We start from the raw sequence: 14,745 nt of genomic DNA on the forward strand, positions 1-14,745 counted from the left end.
AGTTTGATTCAAATTTCAGTTTCATTGCTACCAGTGTCTTGTTGCTATACCTTATCTTTATTGGCCAATTCCTACTTTGGATCACCCATTCTTGCTAAGTGTCCAATAGGTTTATCACTGGCAGATAAAGAGGCAACACAACTACAGTATTTGCTGTCTGTGTGTGAGCTAAGTTGCACACAGCTAAGTGACCCATCACAAACAGGCTTTGAAATACATCATGTAATTGGCCACGGGTCATGATGCATATCTGTTATTTAGGTCGTGGTTTGTGGGCCAAAGAGCCAGTCATAGTCTATACTGTACGCAACTGCTCACAGTTAATACAATGGGAATTGACATTTGAATTGTGTTGGTGGTGATCTGATATTATCTACTTGAACCATCCTAATTGGTACCAGGACCCGGCAAAGCCAGGACTGCCTGCATTCCTACAATGGCTAATTTTGAGCCCTCTGCAGGACATCACTCAATATAAGCTTGGGAAGACATGCCCAGAAACAGATCGTCAAATATTAGTCCCACCGGATAGACACCACTGATGTGAACATGCTCAAGAGGAAGTAAAATGCAGGCATCAATAAAGGGAAAGATGAATCTTGAATGTGTTATTATTTTGTTGTAATAGAATTTACTAAATCGCATGTTTATGTATTGCAGTTCTGAATAGTGACTTAATGAACAGCTTGCACCATTTCTGCAAGTTCAGCAATCAGCGTTAAGAGCCCCTGTGAACCAACTCTGTCACACAAGATGAAATTCGGGGTTGGGAGGAAGACTAGCTGCTGGACTCAGGACTCTCCAGAGCACAGCCTGTGATCCCAGTGATAGGTTTAGGCAGGGCTACCCTAATAGTACTGCCGAGGACCCCGTAGGCTGCCCCTTACCTCCAAGTTCCCACAGTGACCACATGAGCATGCTGGCAGGCCTGTAGATGGAGAAGCCAGACCCACTGAGGGCTCATGCATCAGGGCAACATATTGAGAGACAGCTCACCACAGGGAAGAGGTGTCTGGTGTCAGAACCAGTCAGCCCTGGGCTCAAATCCCTTGTCGATGTGCAACTTGGTCAAGGTATTATTCAACATCCCTGAACCTCCAGTTTGTCCAATCTGTAAAATGGAGTTATGACCATACCTACCTCGTGGGGTCCTTGAGAGAACCTGATGACTTTCTATGTGCAAAGAAAGGACCTATCAGGGATAGGTGCTGACTAAATGTGGCCTCCTATCCTGGGTCAGTTGCTGCATGAGTTACTCTGGAATCTGGCAGTGTGAACATTTTGCTCATGTTTTGCACATCAGGAATTCAGGAAGGGCTCGGCTGGGTGGTTCTCATGGTAGTTAGTCAGATGTCCTTTGGCACTGTCATCATCTGAGGGTTGGACAAGGCAGGGTCCAGAACGGCTCCCTCCCCTGGCTAGCAGATGATACCTGGGAGCTCAGTAGGTGGTTTTGACAGGTCCTGATACGTGGTCTCTCCAGCCTAGTGGTCTCAAGATTATCAGACATCCTACACAGCAGCAGACTTCCCCAGAAGCAAGTGTCTTGGCAAAAGATTCTGTCAAAACTGAGGTCATTTGTCACCTAGGCTTGGTGCCCACTGGCCCATCAGATTCCAGATGAAGGATGTGGACTTCTCTCCATGAAAGTATCAGAAAATTGTGGCTACAACTTACAGCCTCTGCAGCTTTGCCCTGAACCTCTCAATGAGTATTTCCTCAGTTGTCAGAGTCACAGAAAGACCAGCTTACTGATTTTTCCTGGCTAAAATGTGCTGAGTTATTCATTTCAAAGGCAGACAGGTCATGCTCGATGCAGAGCAAACCATCTGAGAAAGTCGTGGCTCATCCTAACTGTTTCAGGTCACCAGGAATTCAAGTCTATCCAAGTCTATCTGGGTGAAATGGCTGGGTGCTCTGGAAGGCGAGGACTTGGCATGTGCAGCCTCATCGGCAGGGGCAGTTGGGCATCCAGCACTCAGCATGGGACCAACAGCGGGTGATGGAGACACACTTTGCCAAGACATCAGGCATCCTCACTTTGAGTGTGGGGCTCCTACAGCCTGGGATGGCTGGCAGAGCCTCCTCCTGAGCAATGGCTACTGCTGCACCCCTCTGTGACATCACTTCTGGCTTGGGGTATCCACGACAGGTGCCAATATTCTCAGAGCCTGGGCACTGGTCTTCGGACCTCGCCATCCACACCTGCCTGGCTGCCCACAGCTTCTTGGTGACCAAGTCTTTGATTCCACTTGATCCAACCTGACAACATTGTCCTCTAGCCACATGCCCAGCATGGTGACAGGCCCTGTCCCTGCAGCTGGTGGTTTTGTGGGGAGGCAGACAAAAAACAGACAACCCAGCAGTTTGGGTGGGAAATGAGCACATCCCCAGGTCTGTCTCTGAGGCAAGTGGGCAAAGATCAGGGAGGACTTCCGGCAGAGGCAGCAGAAGGGCTGGAAGAGAATGTCAAGGAGCAGGAGGGCAGCAGGACTCTCCAGGCAGAAGGACCCGTCTGTGTGAAGGTCCAAGGCTTGAACAACTCTTTGGGGAATGGGAGGATGAGGCAGCAGAGGCTAGAGGAGTCCCACTGTACCGATGGACATAGCCTACATCCTGCTTAAAACTCCTCCATCAGCTGTCCTCAGTCAGCCACGGCTCCAGCAGCACACAGGCCTTTCTTCCATGCAAGACTGAACGCCATTTTCACCAAGCAAATACCAGCACCCAGCACCCAGCACCACATGAGGACATTCCTTAGTGACAGCTGGTCTGTACATCACTACTGAGCTTCTGCCATTTCCAAGAAATTCAAGGCTCAGAGAGGTTAAGAAATGTGATCAAAGACACACAGCATAGCCAGGGACTGAATACAGAACTGCCTAACACCAGTGTGGAGACCTTCGTTAGCAGACTGTGTGTTTGACTCTGTGTGTTTGCGTACATGCATGTGGGTGTGTTCTCACAAGTATCCACGGGTCTATCGGTGTCAGGAAGGAGCTGGCTCCTCCCAGCTCAAGATCTGTTCATTGCTGCACCTCAAGTCCACATTCGGCCACATCACGATAGTAGCTTGCAGCCTGCCGGGGTGGGAGGGTTCACACCATGCACCCTGGCAAATGGCAGTGCTGCAAGTCAGGAAGCTGGTTCAGTCTAACCAGTCAACGTGGCTGAGCAGGGTGTACGTGTGTCTGCACGAGACTAGGGGCGTGCGTGTGTTCATATGTGCAGGTATCTCTTACTCGTTCAGGTGTGTCTGTGTGTTCTGTGTGACTGCGTTTGTCTCAGGCATGTGCATGTCTCTGTGTGTACTAGAATGGACATGAATTTCTGTGTGACAGTGTTCATGTATGTATCTCTGTGTCAGAAGGCGTATCTCTGTGTATCTGTATGTACCTGTCACTGCATATGTGTGTTATTGTATTATGTAGGTGTCACTGTGTGTGCTTGTGTTTGTGTGTCACTGTACATGTGTGTCACTGTATATGTGCCCATGTCACTATGTGTGTCACTGTACATGTGCATCACTGTATGTGTGTCTGTGTCACTGTGTGTCACTGTATGTGTGTCTTGCAGTATGTGTCACTGTATATGTGTCATCGTGTGTCACCATTTTTGTCATTGTGTCTGTGTGTCACTATATGTGTGCATCTGTGTTACTGTGTGTGTCTGTGTGTTCTGTGTGACTGCGTTTGTCTCAGGCATGTGCATGTCTCTGTGTGTACTAGAATGGACATGAATTTCTGTGTGACAGTGTTCATGTATGTATCTCTGTGTCAGAAGGCGTATCTCTGTGTATCTGTATGTACCTGTCACTGCATATGTGTGTTATTGTATTATGTAGGTGTCACTGTGTGTGCTTGTGTTTGTGTGTCACTGTACATGTGTGTCACTGTATATGTGCCCATGTCACTATGTGTGTCACTGTACATGTGCATCACTGTATGTGTGTCTGTGTCACTGTGTGTCACTGTATGTGTGTCTTGCAGTATGTGTCACTGTATATGTGTATCGTGTGTCACCATTTTTGTCATTGTGTCTGTGTGTCACTATATGTGTGCATCTGTGTTACTGTGTGTCTGTCACTGTGCATATGTGTCACTGTGTATGTCATTGTGTGTTACCGTGTGTTTGTATTGCTGTGTTTTGCTGTGTCACAGTGCATGTCACTGTGTGTGGCCTCTCACGCCGAAGATTATGTCTTCAAGTGACATTGACGCTGAGCAGTGGATGACACTCTCGCTACAAAGCTCTAGTTTGCTCCAAATGTCCTTCAAGAGGCAGCGGAGACAGGAGAAGAGGGGGAGGCAGGAGCCAGAGGCAGCCCCGCCCGCTGAACTGAGGTCACGTGGTGGGACCAAGGCAGCCTTTATCAGGTCTCCTCCATCAGGGCTCTGCCAAGTGTCCTGAGATCTCTGAGACTGTCACCCACCCTGGGGGCACCATGCACCCTCGAGGAGACCCTGCCGCGTCCTGACCACAGCCCTTGAAGAGGCAATCACTTGGGAGGATTTATGGTGATAAAATATAAACTTTGTTGCTCACGAAACTCTCTCGTGGCTTAAAAGCGCTCAACTCCCTGTTGTCATGGAATTGACAATACCAATAAGGATCAAAGGGACCAGAATAGACTCGAACAGCTCTGTTTTCCACTGAACTCTTGGAAGCTTTCCCCCCCTAAACTTCAGGCTCTCTCCTCTCTCTGAAGAGCATTCTAAACGCTGGAGAGCAGCCCTCCATCACTCCACATGCCCTGTCTTGGGAAGAGCCCCCCAACCCCGGCCCAGCCCAGCATGTGGCTGCCCATCTGACTGCCCTGCCCTCCTAGCCACGGTGGCCATGTGACCAAAGTGGGCCAAACAGAATTCTCCTCTGGGATTTTTTTTTTTTTTTTTTGAAACCAAGAGGGAAGAGTCAAGCCCTTCTGGAAGATGAAGGCAGACAGCTGTGAGCCAGGGGCCTTGGATGCCCAGAGACAAGAGACAGAGGGGCTCAGGCATTCTTGTCCCTTGTTCCAGGCACTTCTGAGACCCAGGTGTACCCACTCTGGCCCTGATCTAACTATAGGAGTTTGTAAACTACCTTGTGGGCTTATATCCCTGGAAATTCCCCAAGTCCTAGCCTAGGCCCCAATCACCCCTCCTCATTCCACTGGGAATGGCCAGTTCCCATCTGTAAGTTCCTAGTTTTCCTGCTGTCTCTATCTCACCTAATTCTAAACATCACCCCTTCAGGAGCCTTCCTAACTACCTCACTAAGGGAAATCCCCCAGTACTCCCCAGCCAGGCCCCTCATTTGTTCACTGTCACATTTATTACAAGTTATAGTCGTACATGGGTGGGCTGTCTCGTGTGTTTATTGCCTGTCTCCCCCATTAATGCTACAAGGACAGGAGCCCTGTTTGTCTGGATTAATCAGAACCCTTTAGCTAGAAGTCTCAGAAATGGATTTAAACTGCCGTAAGCAAGAAAGGAAAGGCATTGGTTTAGGAGATCCAGGCGAGAGCTGGCCTCCAGGCCCCGCAACTCTCTGCACCCATGGTCCTGTCTATGCAGCCCTCCTCACCCTTCGAGCCAGTCACCACCATCATCAACACAGAAGAGCCAGCCCTCTCTCCTCTTGCCTGTAGAACAAAGCTCAGGGAAGGCTCTGATCGACCCTGCAAGGGTCACATGATCACTGCGGTGCAAATCACTCTGGCTTAGGTTGGAGCATCATGGTGATCGGCCTGTTGGGTGCCTCCTGCAGGGGTAGGATGGTAGGAATGTGAAGTCACGTGATAGTGAGAGGGGGCATCAGCCAGCAGCAGGATCCACAATGCCCATTCTTTGCAGTGACCAGTGTACTCCCCAGCAGGCACAGACCGGGCACTTGAGGTATTTATGATAGGATTAATGGTGGAGAAATGAATAAATACATGGTCAGCCCTTCCTTGCCCCTTTATAGTTTATCCCTAGTCTTTCAAAACTGTGTTGGCTCAGTGAGACCCACAGACCTGCTCCATCCTAAGCTGGAATGTTGGTGCAGAGGGAGGGCTGTGCTCAGCTAATTCAACCCCATCTTTATCAGCCAGAGAACCTCAGGTCCAGAGAGCAGAAATCACATTGCCAGGAGTGTGTGAGGCCAGAAGGCCTGGACTCCCAACCCTGGGACTCACTGTCCACGCGGTCTCTGGACCAGGAGGCAGCTGGTTCTCTATCCCTGGAGCTCAAGGGAAGCCAGGTTGGAGGTGGGGCCTGGAGTCATCGGCACGGATGCCGTGGCATGGAGAAGACCCCAGGGAGTTAGTGCAATTGAGAAGAGAGGAGAATCTCAGGCCGAGCCCCCAGGAAACATTTCACACATGCTCACAAGGATCAGGGGAACCAGTAAAGACACCGAGAGGCAGAGGAAGAGCCCCAGAGGTGGGTCTGAAGCTCAGAGGGGGAGGCCCCCTCCAGCAGGGCGTATGCCGTGCAGAGACAGGGCCCAAGCTAGCATGGAAAAGGGCATTCTGGGAGAGGAGCTAGGCGGTTAAAGGCACGTAGGCACACAAGGGCCTGGGTGGCTGGGGACAAGTCATTACATGTGGCCGCCAACACAGAATTGGATTCCATCTTACATGCACTTACTGCCCGGGTTGACAATTCCATGCAGAGGATCCTGATGGCCACTCTTTTGGCCCACAGCCTCACTTCACAGACTGATGACTAAGGCCCCGAGGGGTGACAGGTCCAAGGTCACACGGGGATGCTGGGAGATAGGGTCTCAGAGATGCCTCCTGAGTCCCTGCCACTTCCTTCTTCTGTGGATGAAAGTGCCCTCAGCTCCCGATGGCTCAGAAGGCAACGGAACCATCAATTATTAAACGGCCCTTAAAAGCCGGAGAAAACTGAGATGGGACTAGATTGGACGATCTCTTCCAACATTTGGCTAAAAAGGAAAAATCAAGTCTAGCAGGAGTTAACCCACAAAGCAAGGAGTCAGGAATTCCCAGCACTTCAGCCCCCTGGGAGAAAACAAGATCCTGGGAACCACGAAGGGGTTCCAGACTGTCCCCATCCATCCCTTCTGAAGTCTTGGAGAAGCAGAAGACGGCGGGGAGAGTGGCGCGGTTCGACCGCAGCACTCGCTTACCCCAGCTCAGACCAATGAATGCTCTAAGAGCCCAAAGGTGAATGTTTTTGCCTAAGCACGGAGCTCTTTTTTCCCCACTACGAATATTGATCTAACCCAATAACACTGGACTTGTACACATATTGCATAAAACAATGCACGTTCTGCATTTTTACTTATCATGACATTGGGTTTTATTTTCCTTTTATTATGCCAGAAGGCATGTGCATGAGAACGAGAGAGACAGAGGAGAGAGGAAGAGGAAGCACCCCCCACCGGGACCTGGTCACGCGGAATCCTTTTCTCCTCCAGTTCCCCACCCTGTCGAGCCTAGGCATGCACGTGCACCCAGCGTATAAGCACCAGGACCAGGTCTCCAACCCCAGTCAGCCATGTGGAATCCTGCTTCTCCTGCACAGTGCTTAACTACTACACTCCGGGGCCAGCCCCAGACATGGTGCACTAACTTCCTTCCGTCACATTCTTTCTTTTAAGAACTTCCCTCTCCTCCTCTTCTTCCTCACCCCACCTTTTCCCCCAACTCATCTACCCTTCACAGGGGATCAAAGGGGGTCAGGAAGCTTTTATTTTTGATTTGCTAAAGAGCACATACGCTAACAGATGGGGGGTGAGAAAGCACCCCAGCAGGAAGACCATGCTGTGATCCCCTTCTCCTCCACTCTCCTCTCAAGGTTTTGGGCATGCATGCACACACACCTGGCATGTTGTTCCGCAGCACTCGCTTACCCCAGCTCAGACCAATGAATGCTCTAAGAGCCCAAAGGTGAATGTTTTTGCCTAAGCACGGAGCTCTTTTTTCCCCACTACGAATATTGATCTAACCCAATAACACTGGACTTGTACACATATTGCATAAAACAATGCACGTTCTGCATTTTTACTTATCATGACATTGGGTTTTATTTTCCTTTTATTATGCCAGAAGGCATGTGCATGAGAACGAGAGAGACAGAGGAGAGAGGAAGAGGAAGCACCCCCCACCGGGACCTGGTCACGCGGAATCCTTTTCTCCTCCAGTTCCCCACCCTGTCGAGCCTAGGCATGCACGTGCACCCAGCGTATAAGCACCAGGACCAGGTCTCCAACCCCAGTCAGCCATGTGGAATCCTGCTTCTCCTGCACAGTGCTTAACTACTACACTCCGGGGCCAGCCCCAGACATGGTGCACTAACTTCCTTCCGTCACATTCTTTCTTTTAAGAACTTCCCTCTCCTCCTCTTCTTCCTCACCCCACCTTTTCCCCCAACTCATCTACCCTTCACAGGGGATCAAAGGGGGTCAGGAAGCTTTTATTTTTGATTTGCTAAAGAGCACATACGCTAACAGATGGGGGGTGAGAAAGCACCCCAGCAGGAAGACCATGCTGTGATCCCCTTCTCCTCCACTCTCCTCTCAAGGTTTTGGGCATGCATGCACACACACCTGGCATGTTGTTCAAGTCACCAGGCCCAGGACTCAAACTGCACAATCAGCTATGTGGGCTCTAGCGGCCACTGGCTGGCTCCTCTGCAAATTCTTTGCCATTCCCCATTCAGAGGTGAAGTTTGTGGCCTTCACTTAAACCTGAGCAGGTCTCTGTGATCCCCTCCATGGATATGATGCCACAAAAGTGATCAACAACAGAGGCCAGTTAGAAAAGACATGTCGCTCGCTCCCCCAGCTTCCCTGGGAAACCACTCAGAGCCAAGTTGTCATACGTGACTTTGCTGTGGCTGCTGTAACAAACCACCACAAACCGGGTGGCTTAAAATAACATGCTACGGGCTCAGTTGTATCTCCCTCCCCCAAATTCATCTGTTGAAGTCCTAACCGCCAATACCTCAGAAGTCGGCTATATTTGGAGATACTGTCTTTAAAGAAGCAATTAAGGGCCCAGCCTAGGTGGTGCCATCCGTAGCATGCTGGACTGCAGTCCTGGAGGTGACATGGCAAGGGGAAGACATGCCGGATATGTGCCTGGGCACCCAGGATCCTGATGGGCTGGAGGGCTGGAGAAAGGGGGTCGCGGCGTGATGAGACCTGGCAAGGGTGTCTGTCTCCTGCACGTGCTTTCTATAAAAATGGAAAGGAAAAATAAAAAGAGGTAATTAGGATTCCATAGCACAGTAAGTTTGGAATGTCATCCCCTCTGCCCTTCTCAACTGGCTCTGTGCCCTGGGGGCCTCTGTGCCTCCAGCCTCCAGTGGTTGGGCCAGTGAGTGTACCACAGACCCACAAGAGGTTGGAGGGAGAGAGGCCCGTGAGGGCAGGCAAGTCTCTCCCAACTTCCTCCCTGTGAGTGGCCTCGGCCAGAGCTGCCAATGTCCCTCAGTTGTAGACCACAGCTTCCTAAGGTCCTTGTCTCTTGCTCTGGGTTCTGGTATGTAGTCCTTCCCCACACTCTGGATTTAGGGGTGGTGACAGCTCCATTGTAAGTATCCCAGGTTATTGCAGTGTTCCCACAGTTCCTGACCCCCTGCCCACACTCACCTAGACATCCCTTTGTAAATAAACCCTGCTTAAATCATCCTAATCTGAATGTGCCATCTGCTTTCTCCCGTGCTCTGAGATGCAAGAGCCATGAAAACGTGAGAGCAAATCAAACACGGAGACTCTGGGGTCACACTGACCAGTGACTGCAGAGAGACTTGAGCACCTTGGGTCAGAAGAACCTGCCTCAGGACTCCAAAGGTTTTGGAGACCCCTTTGAGAATCCGATGAACGCTTTAGATTCCTCTTCTTGGAAATAGGTGCATCAGATCTCTTCAGTTCCAAGCAAAGGAAACACCACTTGCTATGGCTTGAAGGGCCCCTCCAAACTTTGTGTTGAAATTTAATTGGCACTATGCATCCCTGGGCGGTAGGGCCTTTCAGAAGTGAGTAGGTTGTGGGCTCTCGGCCCTCATGAATGGATTAATGGTAGATTAATGCCTTTATTTCAGGAGTGAATTAGTTCTTGTGGGAGTCAGTTGGTTCTCAGGAGAGCAGGCTGTTATAAAAGCGAGTGCCGCTCACGCTCACAGTCTCTCTGCACATGCTCACACACCCTCTTCACGTTTTCACCACGCTCTGACTTGGTATAAAATCCCTCACCAGAAGCAGCCGCCATGTCCTTGGATTTCCCAGCTCCCAGAACCTTGAGCCCAATAAACTTTTTTTTTTCTGTATAAATTACCCACTCTCAGGTATTCTATTGTGGCAACAGAAAGTAGACTAAGACGCCACTCAAATAACTTTGTGTTAAAGAGGGAGTTTATTGGCTCACAGTGTAGGTGTCAGGCAAAGATGGACCCAGGGTCATGAAAAATGCAGCCGGGTCTGTCTGTCTCTCTCTCTCTCTCTCTCTCTCTCTCTCTCCATCTTTTGTTCTGTTTGTTTTCTTGAACTTCCTTCTGCACATAGGTGCCAGGACCATGGCACACAGGTGGCTGCAAGATCTTTCCCAAGAGGGTGCTGTGAAAAAAACTCAACCTAGGCCAGCAGTGGTGTGGAGTTTAAAGCAGCTAGAACCCACATAGTTAAGTCCATGGTTCGAGTCTGGGGCCCAGTGGTTTGTAAATCACCCTGGGCATGTGTGCCTAAAACCCCAAGAGGAGAATGGAGGACAAGGGATTACACTGTGACTATCCCCCCTAGGGGGTGATTTCTCACTCTTTCTCTCATGCAAGGTCACATGCCCTATAGCCAAAAAAAAAACAGAAGAAAGAAAGAAAGAAAGAAAGAAGGAAGGAAGGAAGGAAGGAAGAAAGAAAGAAAGAAAGAAAGAAAGAAGGAAGGAAGGAAGGAAGGAAGAAAGAAAGAAAGAAAGAAAGAAAGAAGGAAGGAAGGAAGGAAGGAAGAAAGAAAGAAAGAAAGAAAGAAAGAAGGAAGGAAGGAAGGAAGGAAGAAAGAAAAGAAACTCATTCTGAGACCCAGTAGAAGTGCCAAGGGAGTCTCTGATGTGCAAGGTTCAAGCCTCCTGCCCTTCCCTGGCCGATCTCTGAGTTCCAGTGGACACTGCCCTACGACTAGCCTGTGTGATGCCTTGTGACTGACAGCATTACCGTCCCCCAGGGGCAGATGGGGTAGGAAAATTTTCAAACCCACACACACTATGGCAACCGCAGTCCACCCCCTCCCCTTACACACATAGTTCAAGGACCATGAGCCACCCCCATCCCCTTTCTTCATAGATGGAGAAACAGACGCACAGATCAAGGTCACCCGGTGAGTTAGGAACAACGTCTGGGGCCAAAGCAAGTTCTTCAAATCCTTCATCCGGGGCTTTCTCTTAGAATGCCTGAAGCCTATTAAATCCTTAAAGGGTATTATCAATGGGACGTGCATTGAGTTTCCTTAATCCTCCAAGAGGATTAGGAGAATTCAGCCAAGATAAGCTTTTTCCAGAGACAAGACAGCTGCCTTCCGCCAACCCTGTGCTCCTCCTTGGCGGGGACCAGACCCCTTCGGAGCCTCTGCCTCAGGACCAATCTCTGCCTCATCGTGCTAACAGCCTGTAATTCTAACGGCCACAGACAGAGGCTCTGGCAGCTCAGGAAGGCTTTCAAGGGCATAGGTGTACTCAGCAGACAAAACAAAATGGCTATCCAAGATAGTCTGGAACCTGGGGTCAGACCCATAGCCAAATTCACCAGACCTAGGGTAAGGGTCACATGACGAAAGGCTCACATATCATAGTGAAGAGCTATCAATCAAGTCCCATGCCTTTCTGACAACCTGGAAGGCCAGGTGTGACCTGCATTTCCTGCCAGGACACGTGGTAACAGGTGGCATCCCTGTCAACCTCTGACTTCTAGTGCCTAGTCCTGGCTAATACCACTCCACTGCCCCGTTTCTTTCCCATCCCTCCTAGTCCCATCCTTCTCAGAAAGGTGTCACTTGTACATGAGCATGGACACCAGCCAGTACACCCAAGCGCCACACTTCTTCCCTGCAAACACACCAAGGGGTACGTACACCAGCCATACTGCAGGCCCTCAGAGGGCAAGTCCACACGCTTCCTAGAAGGGGGGCTCAGGACTACTTGGACAGGAATTCTAGATCCCAAGGAGGACCAGAGGGGGCCTAGACCCGAAGGCTCCTGACCCAGCTGTGTCCATTTAGCAAAATCTAGAGGCTAAACAATCAGGTGGGTGAAGCTGGCCACAGCCAACCTTGCAGATCCTTGAAGCTTGGCTTTATCCTGAGGGTGGGTGGGAGCCATGAAAGAATTTGAAGCTGTGGGTGAAATGAGAGCTTGGTCCTGCAAGCAACGCTTCTGGATGTTATGAGGAGAAGGGGTTGAGAGAAGAGAACTGCCAAGAGGCCAGGGAGGAGACTACTACAGCTTTCCAGAGGAGATTCAATGAAGAGGTGACCCCAGGCTATAGTCAAGGAGATGGGGAGTCTGAATGCATCTGGGGCACCCTCAGAGGAGAAGACTGCTGGGTCCTGTGGATATAGGCTACACACCATGGTATGCTGGTAACAGCAGGTTTCATGTGGGAAAACTCTGATTTGTAGCATTGACCAATTTCCTTGGTGTAAATATTTCCACCGTGGTCCATTTCAAGATGCCAGCATGACATCATTGAACTTGGAGTTGGGAAGAAAAATATAAGCAGCACGCTGTTATATGATAGTTTTACCCCACAGTATAGGGTACACCAGTAGCCTCAAGAATACAGACAATGGGGGGCCAGCAGGTGATGTGGTGGATAAGGGTGCTGGATTCCCACATGGCCAACCATGGTTCAAGTCTGGACCTGGTGGCTTGCTTTCTCCCTTTCCCTTTCTCTCTCTGTCTCTCTGTCTCTCTCTCTCTCTCTCGTCAAATAAAGAAAAAAATAACAATAACAAATGGAAATAGATAAATAAATAATTCAAAAAAAAAAGAATACAGACAATGGTAAAATGACTAGGAAGCGATGAGTTTTGAGTATTACCTGTGTAAGTTTATTTTTAATTGCCAGAATCCATGCACTTGTTGAGAGAGATAGTATCCCCCAATTACCCCCTAATTATAACACTGTCATGTTACAATCCTTTTCCTCCATTCCTCTACTCCTTCAGGATTTGGGGTATGTATGCACACATACCCAGTGTGCTATTTTTAAATGTTTAAAGTTTATTTATTTCTTCCAGGGGGACACTCTCCAAAAGGGCCTTTACCCTGCAATCCTCCTCTAGTCTCAGCTGGCCCCCATCGGGAGCAAGTGTGCCCAGCACATACAGGGAGGCCTCAGGATGCAAGCCAAGGACCTTTCCCACATGGTTCCAGTCATGTTACCACTCTGCTGTCACTTGGTGCATAATTTTTAATGATGGCTAAGTTTTTATAAATGTAATGTTATTTATTCATTCATTCATTTATTTCAGTTTGACCAGAGAGGGGTAGAGTGAGAGAGAGAAAGAGAGCGAGAGTGAGAGAGAAAGCAAGCCGCTAGGTCCGGGGCTTGAACTGCAGTTAGCCTAGCGGGAGTCCATTCTGCATCCTTAACCACCAAGCCACCTGCTGGCCCCAATGATGGCTAAGTTTAATAATCATCTCTTGAAATTTCCTGAAAATATCATGAGCTGGTGGGGGCAGCTCTAGCACAGTACTGGAATGTTCCAACCAGAGCTGTTTCCTTCCACGAGGGAGTCAGCATCCTCACCCACTCTCGGAGCAGCTGGAGGGCATGGCACAGCCTCGCCACGAAGCCCTGCATGGCTTGCAAAGACCATGCATGGATCCATTTGCACTGACTGGCAAGAAGCCCCAGGCATCTTATTGTTAATCCTGCCGACCACAGCTAACAGCTGCTGGGCCCCAACTTAGTGCCAGCCCTGGCTTGATGACTGTCCATGTCATTAAATAATTCACAATGGTCCTGTGACAAGGATACTATCATTACCCCATTTCACAGATAAGGCAACTGAGGCTTGGCAAAGTTACGGAACTGGTCTTAGGTCACACTGGAGGTGACAAGGCTCAGACTTGAACCCAAATTTCTCTAACAGCCCTTCTCTCAGCCCAAGCTCTCGGCCCTTCTCTCTCCCCAGCGGTGGGGTGTGGGGGGACAAGGTGGAGGAAGGACACTATGTCCCCAAGGAGCCACCTCTTATGGCAATGTTCACCAGAGACCTTGACAAGGAGCTGAAGAGTCCCAGAGTGGGAGTGGGTAATCATCTCTCTCTTCCTCTCTCTCTGTCTCTGAAATATCCCAGTCAATAATCTCTCCCCAGAGGTAAGATGGTAGTGCAGTAGTGAAACATGACACTCTTGGAGGCACTCCGACATGGGAAGGTTCCCAGTTCAAGTCCAGAGACCCCCCTGAGTATGCCAGGCGTGCGTTTGTCCATGATCCGGGACTGGGTGAGGCTCGGGTGGATCGCAGTACCAGGACCTTGTTGGGGGTGTCGTCCCTCTCACTCATGGAGTAAATAACCTTTAAAAAGTAATCTGGCCCCATCCATGGACTCCGACATGGCAAGCTCCTCAGGGAGGGTCCTGAACAGATGTTCTCTTCGACAGACTCCATCTGTGGGGAGGCCCTCTCTCTCTTGGTTTACCTTTCTATACCATTGGTTTCCGGGTTCCTGCATTATTATCTTTATATTCAGAGGAAACAGTAAGGCTATTTTGAGCTTCGTAGTAAATGAGTCCCATGATAAATAAAACCCCCAATG

This window comes from Tupaia chinensis, unplaced genomic scaffold (assembly GCF_000334495.1).
Source record: "Tupaia chinensis unplaced genomic scaffold, TupChi_1.0 Scaffold000101_1, whole genome shotgun sequence".
Taxonomy (NCBI): Eukaryota; Metazoa; Chordata; class Mammalia; order Scandentia; family Tupaiidae; genus Tupaia; species Tupaia belangeri.